Raw genomic sequence first — 20,326 nt, forward strand, 5'->3', positions numbered from 1 at the left:
TAACAAACCATGTAAACAAACATAAAGTCATACTGTGCCGAGATCTATATATCCTGATAGATAGTGCCTTACTATGGGGCTTGATATTCTCCCCTTTACTTTTCCCTTTTCTGCTACTTTCTCTCTTTTCTTCTCCTTTTTTTTTTTAAAGAAAATTTACGCTATAAATAGCCAAAAGACGGCTTTATATAGAGATGCAAAATATAGAAACATTACAACCCCTTGAACATATCAACAGTGTTAGCTCTCTAAGATGTAAAATTATTAAGACATTTTTCTAATCTGTCTCTTTATTTGTCATACTAAGTTTATCATCTTTGATTCTTCTCAAAAATTTTTTTTTATTATTATTCACTACATTGTTTTTAACAGTAATGTCCAATATACATACTGTGCTAAAATCGAATAATAGATACTACTATTTTCCTTATGTAGGGCTTAACTTTTTTATCCATTCCTCCCATTGTTCTATTCTAGAATTAGTATACCGTATATACTCGAGTATAAGCCGACCGGAATATAAGCCGAGGCCCCTAATTTTACCCCAAAACACTGGGAAAACGTATTGACTTGAGTATAAGACTAGGGTGGGAAATGCAGTAGCTATTGGTAAATTTCTAAATAAAATTAGATCCTAAAAAATTTATATTAATTGAATATTTATTTACAGTGTGTGTATATAATTAATGCAGTGTGTGTGTATGAATGCAGTGTGTGTGTATGAATGCAGTGTGTGTGTATGAGTGCAGCGTGTGTGTATGAGTGCAGCGTGTGTGTATGAGTGCAGTGTGTGTGTATGAGTGCAGCGTGTGTGTATGAGTGCAGCGTGTGTGTATGAGTGCAGCGTGTGTGTATGAGTGCAGCGTGTGTGTATGAGTGCAGCGTGTGTGTATGAGTGCAGCGTGTGTGTATGAGTGCAGCGTGTGTGTATGAGTGCAGCGTGTGTGTATGAGTGCAGCGTGTGTGTATGAGTGCAGCGTGTGTGTATGAGTGCAGCGTGTGTGTATGAGTGCAGCGTGTATGTATGAGTGCAGCGTGTGTATATGAGTGCAGCGTGTGTGTATATGAGTGCAGTGTGTGTGTGTATGAGTGCAGTGTGTGTGTGTATGAGTGCAGTGTGTGTGTGTGTGTGTGTGTGTGTGTATGAGTGCAGTGTGTGTGTGTGTAGCTGAGCCTTGGTGGGGGGTGGGCAATTTTATTATTATTTTTTTTAATTATTTTAATATTATTTTATTATGATTATTTTTTTATTATGATTATTTTTAATTGAATTAATTATTATTTTTTATTTTATTTTAAAAAAAATCGTCCACCCTCCCTGCTTGATACATGGCAGGGAGGGGGGCTCTCCTTCCCTGCTGGTCCAGTGGCATTGGTAGTTCAGTGGGGGGAGGAGGGGGCTGGCAGGAAGCACTTACCTCTCCTGCAGCTCCTGTCAGCTCCCTTCTCCTCCGTGGCGGTCCGGTCAGCATCTCTGTTAGCTCACAGTGTAAGTCCCGCGAGAGCCGCACTTTGACCCCGCGGCTCTCGCGAGACTTAGACTGGGAGCTGACAGAGGTGCTGAACGGACCGCCGCGGAGAACAAGGGAGCTGACAGGAGCTGCAGGAGAGGTAAGTAAGCGCTCTGCAGCCCCCACAGCCCCCAGTCTGTATTATGGCAATGTAAATTGCCATAATACAGACAGTGACTCGAGTATAAGTCGAGTTGGGGTTTTTCAGCACAAAAAATGTGCTGAAAAACTTGGCTTATACTCGAGTATATACGGTAGTTATCTTGTCTCAGGATTCCAATCTCCATTTTGCAATGGTTCAGGACCTGATATTTTATCATATCCCAAGAGGGGGAATCAGATAATTTCCAGTATCCGTTAAGATATGAATCACTATCTTTTTTGCTTCTTAAGATTCTAGGCCAATCTAGATGTAATACAAAAGACCTACAGGTAAAGTCAAGATCTACTTTTATCACATCTTGACAAAATTTTGCTACTTTATTCCATAGTTGACTTAGGTTTGGGCAAGACCACCAAATGTGGACATAGTCTGCTCTAGATGAGCCACATCTCCAACACTCATATTGAGAGGATGGGTACATTTTTGCCAATTTAGTGGGGACATAATGCCATCTATTAATGATCTTATAATGACTTTCAGATGAATTTAAACAATGAATAGACTTAGTTACGGCATTATTTGCATTTATCCACTCATTTCTTGTAATAGTAACCTGTAAGTCTTTTTCCCAAGATACAAGGGCTGGAAATATTGGGCTTGATTTATATAATTTATATAGTTTAGCACAATGTGATACTAATTTTTTATTACTTTTAGAATTAATTACATTCATGAATATATGTAATCCTTCAGATGACTCTATGACCCTATGTTTGTGTAGAAAATGCTTTATCCTTAAATATGTAAAATTCTCTCTATAGGGAAGAGAAAATAGCTGCCTAATGTCCTCAAAGGACATAATTTGATTCTGTTGCATTATTTGATCTATATTATTAATACCATTAGACGTCCAGGTTTTTATATTTAAATCTTCTATATTGACTGTCAAAATGTTGAAAGGTATATCCGTAATAATTTTATCAAGTATCTTAAGTCTCTTTTTCCAATTTTTCCACTGCCATAATAGATTATCCATAATTAGGCCTATGTTTGTGTCGCCGAAGCTTAAACCCTTTAAAGTCCTTTTTTGGGCGGTCCTAAATGCCGGAGGGCGGCATAGAATGTCCTCGCCGTCCTTACTACTTACCGGGTCCCCACTGATCCCCTACCGGTGGTTGCGATCCTGTTTTTGAAAAAAGAAAGGGATCCCTCTAAACCAGGGGTTCTCAACCCAGTCCTCAGGACCCCCTACCAGTCCAGGATTTGGGGATTACCTGGGTGTGTCTAAGGTGTTTAGAAAAAGGGGAAAAAAAACACCTTAGACTCTAGGTAATCCCAGGTAATCCCTAAACCCTGGACTGGTAGGGGGTCTTTGAGGACAAGGTTGAGAACCCCTGCTCTAAACCCTTCAGGAGACCAAGAACAACAAATGTGAATGACAATAAGTGCTATTTGCAATAATATACAGTAGGTGTGGGTAAATAAAATAGTCCAAAGCAATCTTAAAATTAGTCCAAAATAGTCTATAAATAATTATGAGTTCCCCTTTAAAATTAATTTTACATTTCTAAAGAGGCAGATTTAAAATAAGATGGATAAAATGTAGATTTTTATTTTAGACTAGTATTAATAATTTGCGGATCTTGTTGGGATATAGGTGCAGTGGGAATGGTGGTGGATGAGGTTTTTTTCGATAAAAAATCTTTTAAGAGTGGCCTTTCACACAAATTTATTTACATCTAAGAATGCTTAACAGGATTTAGAAGAGTGGGTAGGGGCACATTTTAAACCTTTGTTAAGATCAGATATCTGTGCAGTGGTTAAGACTGTTGAAGTAGAAAAAAAACATTACCAGGTTCAATAAAAGCGTTTTAATTGACCATTAAAATACACAGAGATTTCTCATGGAGATTGGCAAGAAGCAATCTAACATCATATTAGAATTCCCCACGTCTTATACTTTGAACACGGAAATGGCTTTTCGTCTAGAACTCTAAATATGGTCACATTTCCTATTGCAAACAAAAAACTGGACTGTCCAGTGACCAAGATGTATGATAAAAATTCACTTTTGATGAGTACTAAATATAAGAAGAGCTGGAGAGATACCTAGCTCTAAACGAACACCCTGTAAAATCAATCAGTGAAGCAAAAAGGGGGGGGGGGGGGGGGGAGGGAGAACAAGGAGGGTGCAAAAAGAAATAAGTAAAAAAAATAACACTAAATATTGTCCCTACGATACTGTTAAATAAAGGAAGAACGAGTATCTATATTTCCTAAGTGCAGAGAAGCACTATACTGTTAGACTGCAAGATGATACAGAATTGCAATGTAACTGTAACATAAGATCATCTAAACAGTGTATCAGAAGGAAAGGGAAAAAAGGGTGTCCGTTCTAAAATATAGTTTAAATAGAATATAATGTAGAGGCAATACTAATACCAGGGCAAATGCTGGGTCTGACTATACTCCGTGCAGACAGGCTGCCTTGGGAATAGCTATATAATAAATTAACACACCTCAAGCATTTGTCTGGAAAAGACATAATATTATCTTCTAGACAAATGATTAGGTGTGTTAACAGTATAGTGCTTCTCTGCACTTAGGAAATATAGATACTCGTTCTTCCTTTATTTAACAGTATAGTAGGGACAATATTTAGTGTTATTTTTTTTACTTATTTCTTTTTGCACCCTCCTTGTTCTCCCCCCCCCCCCCCCCCCCCTTTTTTTGCTTCACTGATACTAGTACTCATTAAAAGTTAATTTGTATCATACATCTTGGCCACTGGACAGTCCAGTTTTTTGTTTGCTATTAATTTCTATGGGTTAACCCCTACCATAACTGTCCAGTTATCCTATTCACAGCTTCATCCAATTCGTCTTTTGTATTCACATTTCCTATTGGCTAAATTCTAGCATAACTGACAAATTTAACCCCTTCAGGACGGAGTCAATAGTGCACGTTCTGATCAAAACAAAACGTAAACAAATACTGGAATTTGCGCTATATGTTTGTTCACCCGTAGTTCCCCTCTTTCATATTATATGCACCCACACTTATTATATATCATTTTGTTCAGGAGAAACAGGGCTTTCATTTATATCAAATATTTATATATGAAACATAATTTATTATGAATAATATTTAAAAAACTGTGAGAAATTAATTTTTTTTTTTAAATTTGTAGTTCCGCCTCACATTTTAGCTGTACATGTCATAATACTGTTAGGTTTTACTGCAACAAAAATCACATATTTGTAATCAGCGATGTCTCACGAGTACAACAGTATCCCCTATTAACAGGTTTTATGGTGTTTTGGAAAGTTACAGGGTCAAATATAGAACGTTCCATTTTTAAATTGACATTTTCCAGATTAGTAATGTTACCTTTGAGATGGTGTGGTAGCCCAGGAATGAGAATTACCCCCATAATGGCATACCATTTGAAAAAGTAGAAAACCCAAGGTATTGAACGTGGGGTATGTTTAGTCTTTTTTTAGTAGCCACTTAGTCACAAACACTGGCCAAAGTTAGCGTTCATATTTGTTTTTGTGTGAAAAAAGCAAAAAACTAATATTTGGCCAGTGTTTGTGACTAAGTGGCTACTAAAAATGACTGGGCATACCCCATTTGCAATACCTTGGGTTGTCTACTTTTGCAAATGGTATGCCATCATGGGGGTAATTCTTATTCCTGGGCTACCATACGATCTCAAAGGCAACATAACTAATCTGGCAAATTTCAATGTCAAAAAAATAAAAATGCAAGCCTTATATGTGACTCTCTAACTTTCCAAAACACCATAAAACCTGTACATGAGGGGTACTGTTATTCTCGGGAGACTTCACTAAACACAAATATTAGTGTTTTAAAACAGTAAAACATATTACAACAATAATATAGTCCATAAAAGTGCCGTTTGTTTGAAAAAAATGCAAAAAACTTCACTTTTACTTAAAATATCATTGTTTTAATAAAATTTACCAGTTTTAAACACTAATATTTGAGTTCGGCGAAGTCTCCCGAGTAAAACAGTACCCCCTATGTACAGGTTTTATGGTGTCTTGGAGAGTTACAGGGTCAAATATAGTGCTTGCGAAATTAAATTCGCTGCACTTTCTCCCTGTGTTGTCAGGCATGTCAATCAAATTTTTATTAATCAAATGACATAATTATGTTAAAAAATGACTTAAATATATACGTAGAATTTTAATATATATGCATTTTTAGGTATTTAAATTCTACGTGCATACTAATGTAATCTTTTATGTAATTATATGTATTTATCTCTATATATATATATATTTGCGGTTATTTGCATTTTATATATAGATAGCTATATATAGAATGTCATTCTAAGTGTATTATGTTACCAATATATATATATTAATAGCAAAATACAGTTAGAATGAAATTACATATGCATATATAATTTATTTTACATTTTGTTTCAATATTTTATTTATTTATTTTATTATTTTATTTATTTATTATTGTAATTAGACGTATTTATATATAATATATGTGTATATATCTATTATATATATAATATATATACATTAAATACACAAGATCCAGCGCACTCTCCTATCTACTAAACAGCAACTTCAATGTCGACAGACTTTATTAGTCTGTAAAAGTTTTTTTTAAAAACACCTAATCTAGGCAAAAAAATGGGGATTTAGTTACATTATATGATCATACATTGCATAAGCCTGCCACAACGTCAATGTACCCCATCTTTGGCAGGTCCTACTCTCACAGTCTAATGTCTGCTCTTATGAGATTAACCACTTACTTGGGAAAAAATTCCATCTGAGGCTCTCTGCAGTACAAGGCTAAATAGGGACCTGAGATGAGGCACCTGTAACAGGGAGGGGTGCAGAACCAAGGAGTTGGCTAGACTCCCAAATATATATAGGAAACATGGGGGGATGGTTGCACTCACCTAAACATGCTTAAATGGGGTGCTGCTGGGGGCCATATTATACAATAAATACACAAGATCCAGCGCACTCTCCTATCTACTAAACAGCAACTTCAATGTCGACAGACTTTATTAGTCTGTAAAAGTTTTTTTTAAAAACACCTAATCTAGGCAAAAAAATGGGGATTTAGTTACATTATATGATCATACATTGCATAAGCCTGCCACAACGTCAATGTACCCCATCTTTGGCAGGTCCTACTCTCACAGTCTAATGTCTGCTCTTACATATTATATGTGGCGAAACCGACCTCGCCACGTGTCCTTGGAGGGGGCTGCTTGCCTGCCTCTTGCCTTTGGACTATGGACCAGACTTTATGGGAATGTGATACCCCAGATAGCTATACCATGGAGCCTATTCATATAATGAAAGACTATGGGAAAGACTTTAGCTCCATGGCAATTGTACTGTGTGAGTAGGATCTGCGCGCTATTCGGTAGTTTTGTGCGTGCAGATCCCAGCTATCTGGGGATAGGTGAAATGTCTGTGTGTTATGTGTAAATGTGACTTTATGTATTTTAAAGTGTTTTATGTCGTTTTGCAACCATGTGGTTAATGGAGTCTGCCTCTAGTCCTGGATAATTGGATTACTTCTCCAATTAACTCCAGGGCAGAAGGGAGGAAACCAGGGTGCATTGTGGGGATGTTTTTCTGCCAGCCAGAAAGGAACAAAAGATACTTTTAGTAACTTTTGAACCCCTGGTCGGATTCATGCCATTTTTTAATATGTTGTTCCCCTGAATGGATTGATTGTGGATATGTATTTGTATGTGAATGTGATGTATGGTTTTAAAGTTATGAAAGTTGTGTAAAAGTATATTTTACACTGTATGCATAATGGGATTATGTGTCACACTAAGGGGAGGGGATGTGTGGGAGGTAACATCTATGTGATTGGTTATTTTATGCCTCCCCCTGGGTGTGGCCTGTATGTGTGAGTTGGAAATAAAAGCCAGGCTGGATGAGCCAGTCGGGAGTTCCTGTTTAACCCTCAAAATGAAGTGTCGTCTCGTTCTTGGGGGGAATTGGATTGTAAGCTGACTGCCAGGAGTGTAAGCGGATTGTATGCTTTTCTTGTTCAGCTGTTCCAGTTCGGAGTGTTATCTTGTATCCAGTTCGGGAGTTTGGTGTTCTGCAGTAGCTGTGCCTGTCTCTCAAAAAGGGGATTATCGCCTAAACGGATTTTTCCCCTTTTATGCTGAAACGGTCCGTTACAATTGGTGGCAAGCGGCGGGATCGTTCCTACAGCCAGAAGGACAGCTACTGGAAACACCATTTCCGTGGATTACAAATTGAGGGCAACGCTAGTACCCGTACAGCGACCCTATCTACAAAAGAATCAACTTCAGCAGAGCAAGCATGGCATATGACTACACTCAGGAGGAGTTGGACAGAGAGGTCAATGAGCTCCTGTCTGGCTATGGACCCAGCCCCCCGGAGAGAGCCGTGCAGCTCGCCAGGAAACTAGTAGGAGAGTACCTGCAATCCCTAGTAGATTTGGCCAAAAAGGAATCCCAGGGAGCTGAAGGTGTCGTCCTTCCTCCCCAGCGGCAGAGTAAGTCCCAGGGAGCTGAAGGCGCAGCCCTTCCTCCCCAGCGGCAGTGTGTACCCCAGGGAGCTGATGGTGTCGTCCGTCCTCCCCAGCGGCAGTGTGTGTCCCAGGGAGCAGAAGGTATCGTCCTTCCTCCCCAGCGGCAGTGTGTACCCCAGGGAGCTGATGGTGTCGTCCGTCCTCCCCAGCGGCAGTGTGTAACCCAGGGAGCAGAAGGTGCCGTCCTTCCTCCCCAGCGGCAGTGTGTACCCCAGGGAGCAGAAGGTACCGTCCTTCCTCCCCAGCGGCAGTGTGTGTCCCAGGGAGCAGAAGGTACAGTCCTTCCTCCCCAGCGGCAGTGTGTACCCCAGGGAACTGATGGTGTCGTCCGTCCTCCCCAGCAGCAGTGTGTGTCCCAGGGAGCAGAAGGTACAGTCCTTCCTCCCCAGTGGCAGTGTGTACCCCAGGGAGCTGATGGTGTCGTCCGTCCTCCCCAGCGGCAGTGTGTGTCCCAGGGAGCAGAAGGTGCAGTCCTTCCTCCCCAGCGACAGTGTGTACCCCAGGGAGCAGAAGGTGTAGTCCTTCCTCCCCAGCAGCAGTGTGTACCCCAGGGAGCAGAAGGTGTAGTCCTTCCTCCCCAGCGGCAGTGTGTACCCCAGGGAGCAGAAGGTGTAGTCCTTCCTCCCCAGCGGCAGTGTGTACCCCAGGGAGCAGAAGGTGTAGTCCTTCCTCCCCAGTGGCAGTGTGTACCCCAGGGAGCTGATGGTGTCGTCCGTCCTCCCCAGCGGCAGTGTGTGTCCCAGGGAGCAGAAGGTGCAGTCCTTCCTCCCCAGCGGCAGTGTGTAACCCAGGGAGCTGATGGTGTCATCCGTCCTCCCCAGCGGCAGTGTGTAACCCAGGGAGCCGAAGGTGTCGTCCTTCCTCCCCAGCGGCAGTGTGTGTCCCAGGGAGCAGAAGGTGCAGTCCTTCCTCCCCAGCGGCAGTGTGTAACCCAGGGAGCAGAAGGTGCCGTCCTTCCTCCCAAGCGGCAGTGTGTACCCCAGGGAGCTGATGGTGTCGTCCATCCTCCCCAGCGGCAGTGTGTCCTGCAGGGAGCAGAGACAGTCAGTCTCGCACCCCAGCAGCAGGACAAGAGAATGAAAGGGGAGACAGCTTGTCTCCCTTTCCACCAGCAGAGAGAGTGGCAGGGAGAGGAGCCTGCTAACCCCTCTCCCCAGCGGCAGTTCACCGTCCAGAGAGAGGAGCTTGTTACACCCTCTCTCCAACGGCAGCCTAACCCACCAAGGGGAGATGTTAAGCCCCATTACTGTGCTGATGGGACCGTAGTCTCTGCACTTACAGCACAAGGGGTAGGGACGGTCGGTCCTGTCCCCCAGCCACAGAGCGGTGTATCCAAAGGGGAGACAGTTGGTCTCTCCCTCCGGCAGCCGAGCTATGCACCTAAAGGGGAGACAGTCAGTCTCCAGCAACCAGGCTCCAACCAGACTACTCCCGTGGTAGTGCGGGCACCAGGACAGAGTACCGCTGGTCTCTGCCCCCTCAGCAACCCACCAAGGCAGCCTACCAGTCCCCCACACAGCCGTGGTAAGGCACCTGGACATGGACCAGATTCTCCCTTACCCAGGTGTAGTAACCGTTTATTGTGGGTGGGCTGTACTGCTGTTTCTGTTTTGTGGGTGGGCTGCTGGACTAACCAGGGCACTGACCGGCAGGAGGTCAGATACCCTGTTAGTCTATTTGGAAAAGGGGAGAAGTGTGGCGAAAGCGACCTCGCCACGTGTCCTTGGAGGGGGCTGCCTGCCTGCCTCTTGCCTTTGGACTATGGACCAGACTTTAGGGGAATGTGATACCCCAGATAGCTATACCATGGAGCCTATTCATATAATGAAAGACTATGGGAAAGACTTTAGCTCCATACTCACTGTGTGAGTAGGATCTGCGCGCTATTCGGTAGTTTTGTGCGTGCAGATCCCAGCTATCTGGGGATAGGTGAAATGTCTGTGTGTTATGTGTAAATGTGACTTAATGTATTTTTAAGTGTTTTATGTCGTTTTGCAACCATGTGGTTAATGGAGTCTGCCTCTAGTCCTGGATAATTGGATTACTTCTCCAATTAACTCCAGGGCAGAAGGGAGGAAACCAGGGTGCATTGTGGGGATGTTTTTCTGCCAGCCAGAAAGGAACAAAAGATACTTATAGTAACTTTTGAACCCCTGGTCGGATTCATGCCATTTTTTAATATGTTGTTCCCCTGAATTGATTGATTGTGGATATGTATTTGTATGTGAATGTGATGTATGGTTTTAAAGTTATGAAAGTTGTGTAAAAGTATATTTTACACTGTATGCATAATGGGATTATGTGTCACACTAAGGGGAGGGGATGTGTGGGAGGTAACATCTATGTGATTGGTTATTTTATGCCTCCCCCTGGGTGTGGCCTGTATGTGTGAGTTGGAAATAAAAGCCAGGCTGGATGAGCCAGTCGAGAGTTCCTGTTTAACCCTCAAAATGAAGTGTCGTCTCGTTCTTGGGGGGAATTGGATTGTAAGCTGACTGCCAGGAGTGTAAGCGGATTGTATGCTTTTCTTGTTCAGCTGTTCCAGTTCGGAGTGTTATCTTGTATCCAGTTCGGGAGTTTGGTGTTCTGCAGTAGCTGTGCCTGTCTCTCAAAAAGGGGATTATCGCCTAAACAGATTTTTCCACTTTTATGCTGAAACGGTCCGTTACATTATACATATGTAACGTCATTCTAAGTGTATTTTAATATTAATATATACCAATATTAATATTAAAATACACTTTGTATGACGTTACATATATATAATATGTATATATATATATATATATATTATATATATATTATATATATACATATTATATATATATATATATATATATATAAATACTTTTAATTTAATTTTACACATGTTTAATAATTCCTAGATTTTACTAGTAACATGACGTAAAGTCATGATTTTATTAAAGACACGGAGGCGAGTATTATGCATATCTCTTTCTTTATTTCCTCAGCAGCAAAGATAGAGGAATATAAATATTATCAAAATGAAAGAAAAAACTGTACAGGCATAACGAGTAGCCAATCACATAACAGAGGAAGTAGCTATATAAGTCCTGTGTCTCCCACAATCCCCCTCTTTCTTGCGCAACCGAAGACCAGGTAAGATAAACGATGTCCCACTTGATCCAAACAGGAAACGGGAAACAAAACGAGAACTTCAAGCTAAAAAAGATAGAAAAATATGGTAATTTCCAAACTCAAACTGTAGACTTACCAAACATAAACGTGAGGGATCTACATGAAACATGATTCTGAAATAGAATATATACATGATTAGAAATCAATATAAAACTGTCAAATCATCTAAGCATGATAAAAACTGCACAGTACAAAAACATGAACTCAATACAGACCCAATTGCCCACGTACTTGTATTGCATCGAAGCATCTCCAATCCCAAATCCACACCGGGAGGGTGGGAGGGAATAATACTCGCCTCCGTGTCTTTAATAAAATCATGACTTTACGTCATGTTACTAGTAAAATCTAGGAATTTTATTAAAGACACGGAGGCTCCTATTATGCAAGTTTAAAGCTGTGCTATCACCTGAGATGCGACGTGTTCAATTGGTCTGAAATAGAAGTCTCTGAAGGTCGACTCTCGGGACCAGTCCGCTGCGCGCATGATGTCCTCTAGGCGGCAACCAACTGTGGATGCCTTCGAGGCCATAGCACCCCTTACAGAATGAGGCGTAAAGACAGATGTGTCTATACCCGCTAGGGATAAAAGCCAACGAATCCAACGCGCCAGCGTCGGAGTCGATACTGGGCGATGAGGAGCCTTAAACGAAATGAATAGGGGATGGCGTTCAGATGAGCGCACCGCACTTGTAGCCTCTAGATAGGCCTTCAAACAATCCACCGGGCAGAGCGCCGGACACAACGGGAATCTAGGATATACGAAGGATTTGGACGCCGACTTGGTTCTCCTAGATATGGTGAAAGTAACGCCATCCGGTGTAAACACAAAGGCACCCCAGTCAAGAGCCCTAACATCGGAGACTCTCTTACAAGAGACCAGGCAAAACAGCATAACCATCTTGGAGGATAGTTGTTTAAGAGTCAAGTCCTGGTTAGGGTACCAATCCGACAGAAAACGCAACACAATGTTGACGTCCCAAAATGTCGAAAACCGCGACCTAGGCGGACGGACGAAGCGAATACCCTTGAGAAGACGGCATACAAAAGGATGTTTGCCGATGGGTACACCTTCCAAACCACCATGACCGGCCGATATGGCCGATCGAAAAACATTGATAGTCCTGTACGCCTTGCCTGAGTCGAACAGGGCTGTAAGAAACCCCAGTATCAAATGGAGAGGGGCAGATATGGGATCCACTGCCCGTTCCATGCACCAATCAGACCAAGACTTCCATGCAGCTCGGTAAGCTGATCGTGTGCCCGGAGCCTAGGCGTTATCGAGGAGCAAGAGAGTCGACTGTGGAACGTCAGGGACAAGCCAGCGTCCCCTGAAAGGAACCATGCTACCAGGGGCAACTGGTGCTGGAGCACCAATTCGTGCGAGTTCCCATCCGGATCCAGAAGGAGGTCCTGGAAGTTCGGCAACAGGCGAGGGAAGTCTATGGACAACTCCATCAGACGAGGGAACCACGGCCGTGATCTCCACAGAGGGGTGATCAGGGTCAGACAACAGTCGTGACGAACCAGCTTCGAGATCGTACGAGCGATCATGTTGAATGGGGGAAAGGCATACAGGTGGCCTGGAGGCCATTCTTGAAGAAAGGCATCCGTCGCCACTGCCGCCGGGTCCGGTCTCCAACTGAAGAACCTCGGTAACTGAGTGTTCAGTCGAGATGCGAACAGGTCCATCTCGAACCGACCCCACAACCTGTTTAAGCTTTGGAAGACCGAGGCGTGCAAATGCCAGTCTCCCGAGTCTCTCAAATGTCTGGAGTTCCAATCCGCACCTGAATTGTCCAGACCCGGAATGTGTTCCGCCGTCACCGAGACGTTGTTTAGGAGGCAGAACTGCCAAAAGTCCTTCGCCAGCAGAGCCAACATTTTGGACTTGGTTCCGCCCAAGTGATTTATGTATCGGACTGCCGATACGTTGTCCAATTTGAGGAGAACACAACAGTTCGCCTTTCCAGGGGTAAGGCTGCGAATCGCAAAGGCCCCCGCCAGGAGTTCCAGGCAGTTGATGTGCAACGATTTCTCTGCGTCGGACCATCTGCCCCCCGTGGAGATGTCGCCACAACGAGCCCCCCAGCCGTGCAAGCTGGCATCTGATTCTATGACCACGTCCGGAACGGAACCGAAAATTGCTTTTCCGTTCCAGGCTTCCATGTGTGCCAACCACCATACCAGCTCGTCTCTGGACTCCTCGTCCAGACAAAGTCGGGATTCGTACGATCGACCCGAACGTAGGTGTGACCCCTTGAGCCGTTGGAGAGCCCGGTAATGTAATGGGCCTGGGAATATCGCCTGAATGGAGGAGGCCAGTAGGCCGATGATCCTCGCCAACTGCCGGACTGACAAGTCCGAAGCGCGAAGAGCTCGACGGAGCTCCTTCTGGATGGCTTTTATCTTGGATTCTGGTAAGTACAGGAACTGCCGTACGGAATCCACCTGGAACCCCAGGAACTCCATAGACTGGGCGGGTGTCAGGACCGACTTGTCCCAGTTTACCAGAAAACCTAGGTTCTGTAAGAGGTTGATCGTCCAGTCTAAATGCAACTTCAGGCATTCCAACGACTGTGACATGATCAGGATGTCGTCCAGGTAAATAATTAGTCGAACCCCTCGTGTACGGAGGAACGACACCACCGGCTTCATAACCTTGGTGAAACACCAAGGAGCCGAGGAGAGGCCGAACGGAAGGCATGTAAAACGCCAACGCCGTCCGTGCCAGGTGAAGTGCAAGTAGTCCCTGGATTCTATCGCTATTGGAACCGTGAAGTACGCATCCTTCAGGTCCAATTTGGCCATCCAATCCGACTGTCTCAGAAGGTCTCTGAGACAATGGATGCCTTCCATCTGGAAATGTTGGTAGCGTAGGAAGGCGTTGAGAGGGCGAAGGTTTATCACTGGGCGGACACCGCCCCCTTTCTTGGGTACAAGGAAGAGATTGCTCGTGAAGCCTGGAGTGGCGAACGGCAATTCTTCGATGGCGCCCTTTGAGAACATCTCCGCGACTTCCGCGGAGATCATCGCGTCCTGCTCCCGTGGGAGGGACAATTCCCTGGGGGTATACGTTTGGACCGGCAGGGAAACAAAATCTAGTTGGTAACCCTTTACGCATTGCAGAACCCAAGCATCTGAGGTAATAACTGCCCACCTTGGGTAAAATAAGGCTAGCCTCCCCGCCACCCGAACCTGATCGAGAAGGGAAGAAGGGGTACTCACCATAAGGGCGTCTGCCCGACGACCCACCACGGGGGTATCTAGAGCCCCACGATCTCCCTCTAGCCGGGAAGAAAGGAGGCGTTTTCGGGTCCTGGAGCCCTCGAGAGGGGAAAAAGGAACCTCTGTTGGCCCTGAATGAGCCTCGGAAACCACGGCCGGGAGGACGGTTCCTGCTACGCCCGGCCCCACCGAAAACCTTGGGCGCGAAGACGCGCTTCATATTAGCCTGCGCCTTGTCAATAGCCGTAAAGGTTTTTACATAGGACCCCATGTCCTTCACAAAGGATGTGCCGAACAACATCCCCTCATCGGCTGAGTCAGGTTCAGCTACGGTCATAGCAGCCAGTTTAGGGTCTATTTTCAAGAGAATAGCCTTGCGTCTCTCGGAAGACATAGCCGTGTTGGCATTCCCCACAAGGCATATAGCTCGCTGGACCCACCCGATGGCCACATCCATATCTAGAACTGAGTCGCCATTACGGGCTGCCTCAAGGAGCTCGTACAGCTTAGACAGGGGGCCCAGCGTATCCAGAATTTTATCCTGGCACCCTTTTAGGGAGTGATCAAGACCCTTTTTAGGCTTCCACCCAGACTTATTAAGAAATTGGGCAATCTGAGGGTCCACTTCAGGGGTCTTACAGGCAGCGCCAGGGAGGGAAGGTCGTGGGCATTCGGCACGCAATTTATTGCGGCCTTCCTTTGACAGAGGTGTGCGAATCCTCTTAGCCACATACTGGGCGATATGGTCCGGAGGGACCCATTCGGCAGACCGCGGGTGACGCAGGTCGTCCGGGTCGAACAGGGGGTTCCCCTGTGGGTCTAAAAGCCCTTTTTCATTATCCCCAGCGGGGTCTGGCACTTTTCTACGGGGGACGGCAGAGGACCCAGAAGGGGTTACACCCGCAAGGGGTTGATCCTCGCCAGACTCGTCCTCCCCATAGGAGTCATATTCCATAACATCGGAATCATTGTCCACACTCCGGTCGGTATCCGACCCATCATCCAGGGCTCTAGCCCGTTTCCACAATCTAGCCTTTTTAGCCCGGCCAGGGGCTCTTGTGCGCGTGGGATGCGCGCTATCTGCGACCGCCAGAGGCGTGTCAATCATGACAGGCAAAGCCTGCATCGAGGAGTGGGACCCGATATGTCTAGCCTTTGCCTTTGCCTTACGGGCACCCGGCACAGTTAGGGCAGGGGAGGGGGACCCCACACTCAGAGGGTTAGGGGCAGCCATAGAAGGCAAGAGCACAGACTGAAGGGACTGGGCAAAAGAGGATGAGACAGTCCCCATAGCGGAGGCAATGGCCTTTTCAAGGGAGGAAGCCATAGTAGCTTCTAACAGGGCCTGGAGCTCCTGAGAGGCCATAGCGCCCCCAGGATTATCTACTGGAAAATCCCCAGAGGGGACGGTAGGTCCATCCTTGCTATCCTGCATAATGAGGTATGAGAGAAGCAAACTGAATACTAGAAATGGGTTGATTAACCCAGCAGAACAGAGAAAAAAGCTAAACCTGATCGTTGGTGTAGTAAGGAGGCCCGTAGTAAAGGGACCGACCGCACGGCACAGCAGGGTGAAACGAATGATCGCCCAAAATGGCCGCCGCACGTGTCAGGGTGTGCCCGTGGACCGGCTCCAGGCGGGGGAAGGGGCGCGTGCACCTACCCGCGTGGGCAGCCCGCGAGAGGGAAAACGAGCACACTCAGTCGCGTCCACAGAGAAAGGGGGCACGCGGCTGAGATAGCGCCGAGAAGCGGCAACAGGGGCGGTATGAGGGAAAACAGCCCGCGGCGGCGGGCAAGGCCCCTAGGGGAAACCCCCAAATACACCAACGATGTAGGTACTAGATAGTAATCAACAATAAATAAAAACGACAATAATGAAACAAGCATAAGCAAAACATGAATCACAAGTAAACAAAATGCAATGAGTAGGAGAGCTCAAGTAAAATACTTAGCTGTCTGAGGAAGCAGCAAAGAAAGAGGGGGATTGTGGGAGACACAGGACTTATATAGCTACTTCCTCTGTTATGTGATTGGCTACTCGTTATGCCTGTACAGTTTTTTCTTTCATTTTGATAATATTTATATTCCTCTATCTTTGCTGCTGAGGAAATAAAGAAAGAGATATGCATAATAGGAGCCTCCGTGTCTTTAATAAAATTTTTTTTTTACTCTTCCTACCAGCAAGGGGACTGTCTAATATTTTAGACAGTCCCCCTGCTGGCAGATACATAGCCAGCTATAGGGGGCCATGTGATCGCTCTTTGAGAGCGATCACATGGCCCCCGGGGGCCTCATTTGCCATGGGGGGGCTGCCTGGGCTGTCAGGCAGCCCCCCAGAAGAGGATCGCGGCGGAGGTAAGTAGCTGCGATCTTCTGGGGGCTTAAGCCGTTACGGCGTTCTATGCCGCCGCAACGGCTGTAAAGCCTTTTAAAGCCGCGACGGCATAGAACGCTGTAACGGCGTTAAGGGGTTAAGGTCTAAAAGTTTAAGTATCACATGATCTTTCTAACAGATGACTTGACCACAGTCATGCGTCTTACTTTCCTAAAATATCGCTTGTCTTTGTTTAAAAAGAGTTAACACATATGACTTCCTCTTTCACACCTTGAGCACACATTTCACCTTTCCCCCCCCTGGCAACATCTGACAGGACACGTTTTCAAAATAACCTTTCCTTTTCCAATCCCAAAAAACTGTCCAGACATCTAGAAATGAATCTGTAGAAATATTCTTCTTTTGATTATACTTTAAGATGATGGATAAACAGTAAAATGGCTGACATCATGTCAGTAGCAGGTTACATATCAGGGCCGGCGCCACCTGTAAGGCGACCTAGGCGGCCGCCTAGGGCGCAACTTAGCAGGGGGCGCCGGATCCCTGTCCACGCTGCGCCTCCTCATGCTGTGCCGCCTGAGCGCTTTTACAAGCCTCAGGCGGCGCAGCACTGCTGCATGGAGGGCGGCCGGGTTTGAGTGACCGGCAGGAGGGAAGTGCAGAGCGCTCCCTCCTGCCAGTCTCTCCATGTAGCGTGGCCGGGCGCGCGGAACGCGGGACAGGAACCTCTGTTTCCTGTACCCGGCCGCCGGCTGAATGACAGGAAGTGTGAGCAATACCGAGAGTAGGGGCATGTCTATTAAACAGTGAGCAGCCTGAGCCCTAAATACCAATAGGGGGGACCTATTGTCCTCCCCCCCGGCCCCCACCCCTGAGCGGTGGGTGGGAGCCCTAAAATTAACAATAAGGGGGGACCTATTGTCCCCCCTGGCCCCCACCCCTGGGGGCCTTAAAAATAACAATAAGGGGGGGACCTATTGTCCCCCCCAGCCCCCACCCCTGAGCGGTGGGTGGGGGCCCTAAAAATAACTAAGGGGGGGACCTAGTGTCCCTCCCCCCCCAGCCCCCACTCCTGAGCGGTGGGTGGGGGCCCTAAATACAAAGGGGGGACCGTAGTCACCCCCCCAAAAAAAAAAAAATATCTCCTCACCCTAAAAATAATGAGGGGGGGACCTTTAACTAAAAACCTGTAAAAAAAAAAAAATAGATAAAAACAACTTACCATTCGATGTTTTCTTTCTTCTATAATCTTCTTTTTTCAGCCCCAATAAAGGCCAAATAAAAAACCATAATAACCGACGCCATTTAAAAAAAAAAAAAAAAAAAAATCCATGTTCACCCATGGAGGGCTCCTCGAAGACTGAGCTCTGCAGGGCCTTGCCACACCCTGCAATTAGGCTAAGAACACTCTGATTGGCTGGTTTAAGCCAATCAGAGTGCTCTTTGTCATTTTACACAGCGTGGGAAAATTCCAAAGAACTTTCCCACGCTGTTTAAAATTACACAGAGTACTGTGATTGGATGGCTTGAAATCCATCCAATCACAGTGCTCTGTGTCATTTTACACAGCGTGGGAAAGTTCTTTGGAATTTTCCCACGCTGTGTAAAATGACACAGAGCACTGTGATTGGATGACTTGAAATCCATCCAATCACAGTGCTCTGTGTCATTTTACACAGCGTGGGAAAATTCCAAAGAACTTTCCCACGCTGTGTAAAATGACACAGAGCACTGTGATTGGATGGTGTGAAATCCATCCAATCACAGTGCTCTGTGTCATTTGACACAGCGTGGGAAAGTTAAATTTTCACCCGCTCAGGGGTGGGGGCCGGGGGGGACAATAGGTACCCCCCTTATTGTTAACACCCACCGCTCAGGGGTGGGGGCCGGGGGGGGGTAAAGTAGGTCCCCCCTTATTGTTAATTTTAGGGCCCCCAGCCACCGCTCAGGGGTGGGGGCCAGGGGGGACAGTAGGTGCCCCCCTTATTGTTAATTTTAGGGCCCCCACCCACCGCTCAGGGGTGGGGGCTGGGGGGACAGTAGGTCCCCCCTTATTGTTAATTTTAGGGCCCCCACCCACCGCTCAGGGGTGGGGGCCGGGGGGGTACAGTAGGTCCCCCCCTAATTGTTAATTTTAGGGCCTCCACCCACCGCTCAGGGGTGGGGGCGACAATAGGATCCCCTTTATTGTTATTTTTAGGTCCCCCACCCACCGCTCAGGGGTGGGGGCCGGGGGGGACAATAGGTTCCCCTTTATTGTTATTTTTTGGGGGCTGGAGAGGGAGAGGACAGTAGGTCCCCCCCCCCCCCTCATTATCTTTATGGCCCCCACCCGCCGCCCAGAGGTGGGGGCCGGAGAGGGGGAGGGGGCCGGGGGGGGGGGAGGGGGGGAAGGAGAGTAGGTCTCCTTCCCCCCCCCCTTCAACCACTTTTGTGGCCAGAAAGAGTCCCTGTGGGTTTTAAAATTCACCTGCCTATTGAAGTCTATGGCGGTTCGCCCGGTTCATCCGGTTCGCGAACATTTGCGGAAGTTCGCGTTTGCGGTTCATGAAACGACAATTTTATGTTCGCGACATCACTACACCCCATACATATCCTCACAAAGTCAAGATTACAAAAAACACATCTATCTTACCACTATGTTCCCATACAAACAACACAACAAAAAAGACAACCAACAATATATACCAGCACATTCATTTTAAAGGGGAACTCATAATTATTTATAGACTATTTTGGACTATTTTAAGATTGTTTTGGACTATTTTATTTACCCACATCTACTGTCTATTATTGCAAAAAGGATATGCTGCTGGATGTAGAGACTCCTGCAATGCCACCTGGGGCGGACTGACCGCTATGCCCCCCTTTATAGAGAAGTCTGTGATTGGACCAATTGTAGTCTCAGAGTGTAAGCGTGCGCCCTGGGCTGGAGAAGGGAGGGAGGCGGAGTGAGGAGGTGGAGGTACGGTTTTTTGGTTGTTTTTTTTTTGAAAGTCTGCAATAAAGGAAGGTGGGAGGGATCACCCATAGGGAAGGAGGAAGCAATCAGTCTATTCTATGCTGAAAACAGCATTAGAGAACAGAACAAAGTCGTGGGATGCCATTATCGCATGTGCTGAGGTTGCAACTAGCCCCCCAGCACACAATTACAAATATCTATAGATGTGCATTGTTTCAAGATGAAACACTGCACGTACAAACTCCTACCACCATGACCACTTCAAATCACTTATGTGGTCATGGTGATTGGAGTAACTTTTTAATTCTACTGTGTAGGGAACATGGGGTATGTTAATACAGCACCAGGTACAGCAGTATTCCCTGCTTGTAATTATAAACAAAGTGTATAAAACATGCACAATACCACCCAAGTAGATGCAGGAGTGTGTAACAATCCAAAAG

Source organism: Pelobates fuscus, chromosome 3, assembly GCF_036172605.1.
Source record: "Pelobates fuscus isolate aPelFus1 chromosome 3, aPelFus1.pri, whole genome shotgun sequence".
NCBI lineage: Eukaryota > Metazoa > Chordata > Amphibia > Anura > Pelobatidae > Pelobates > Pelobates fuscus.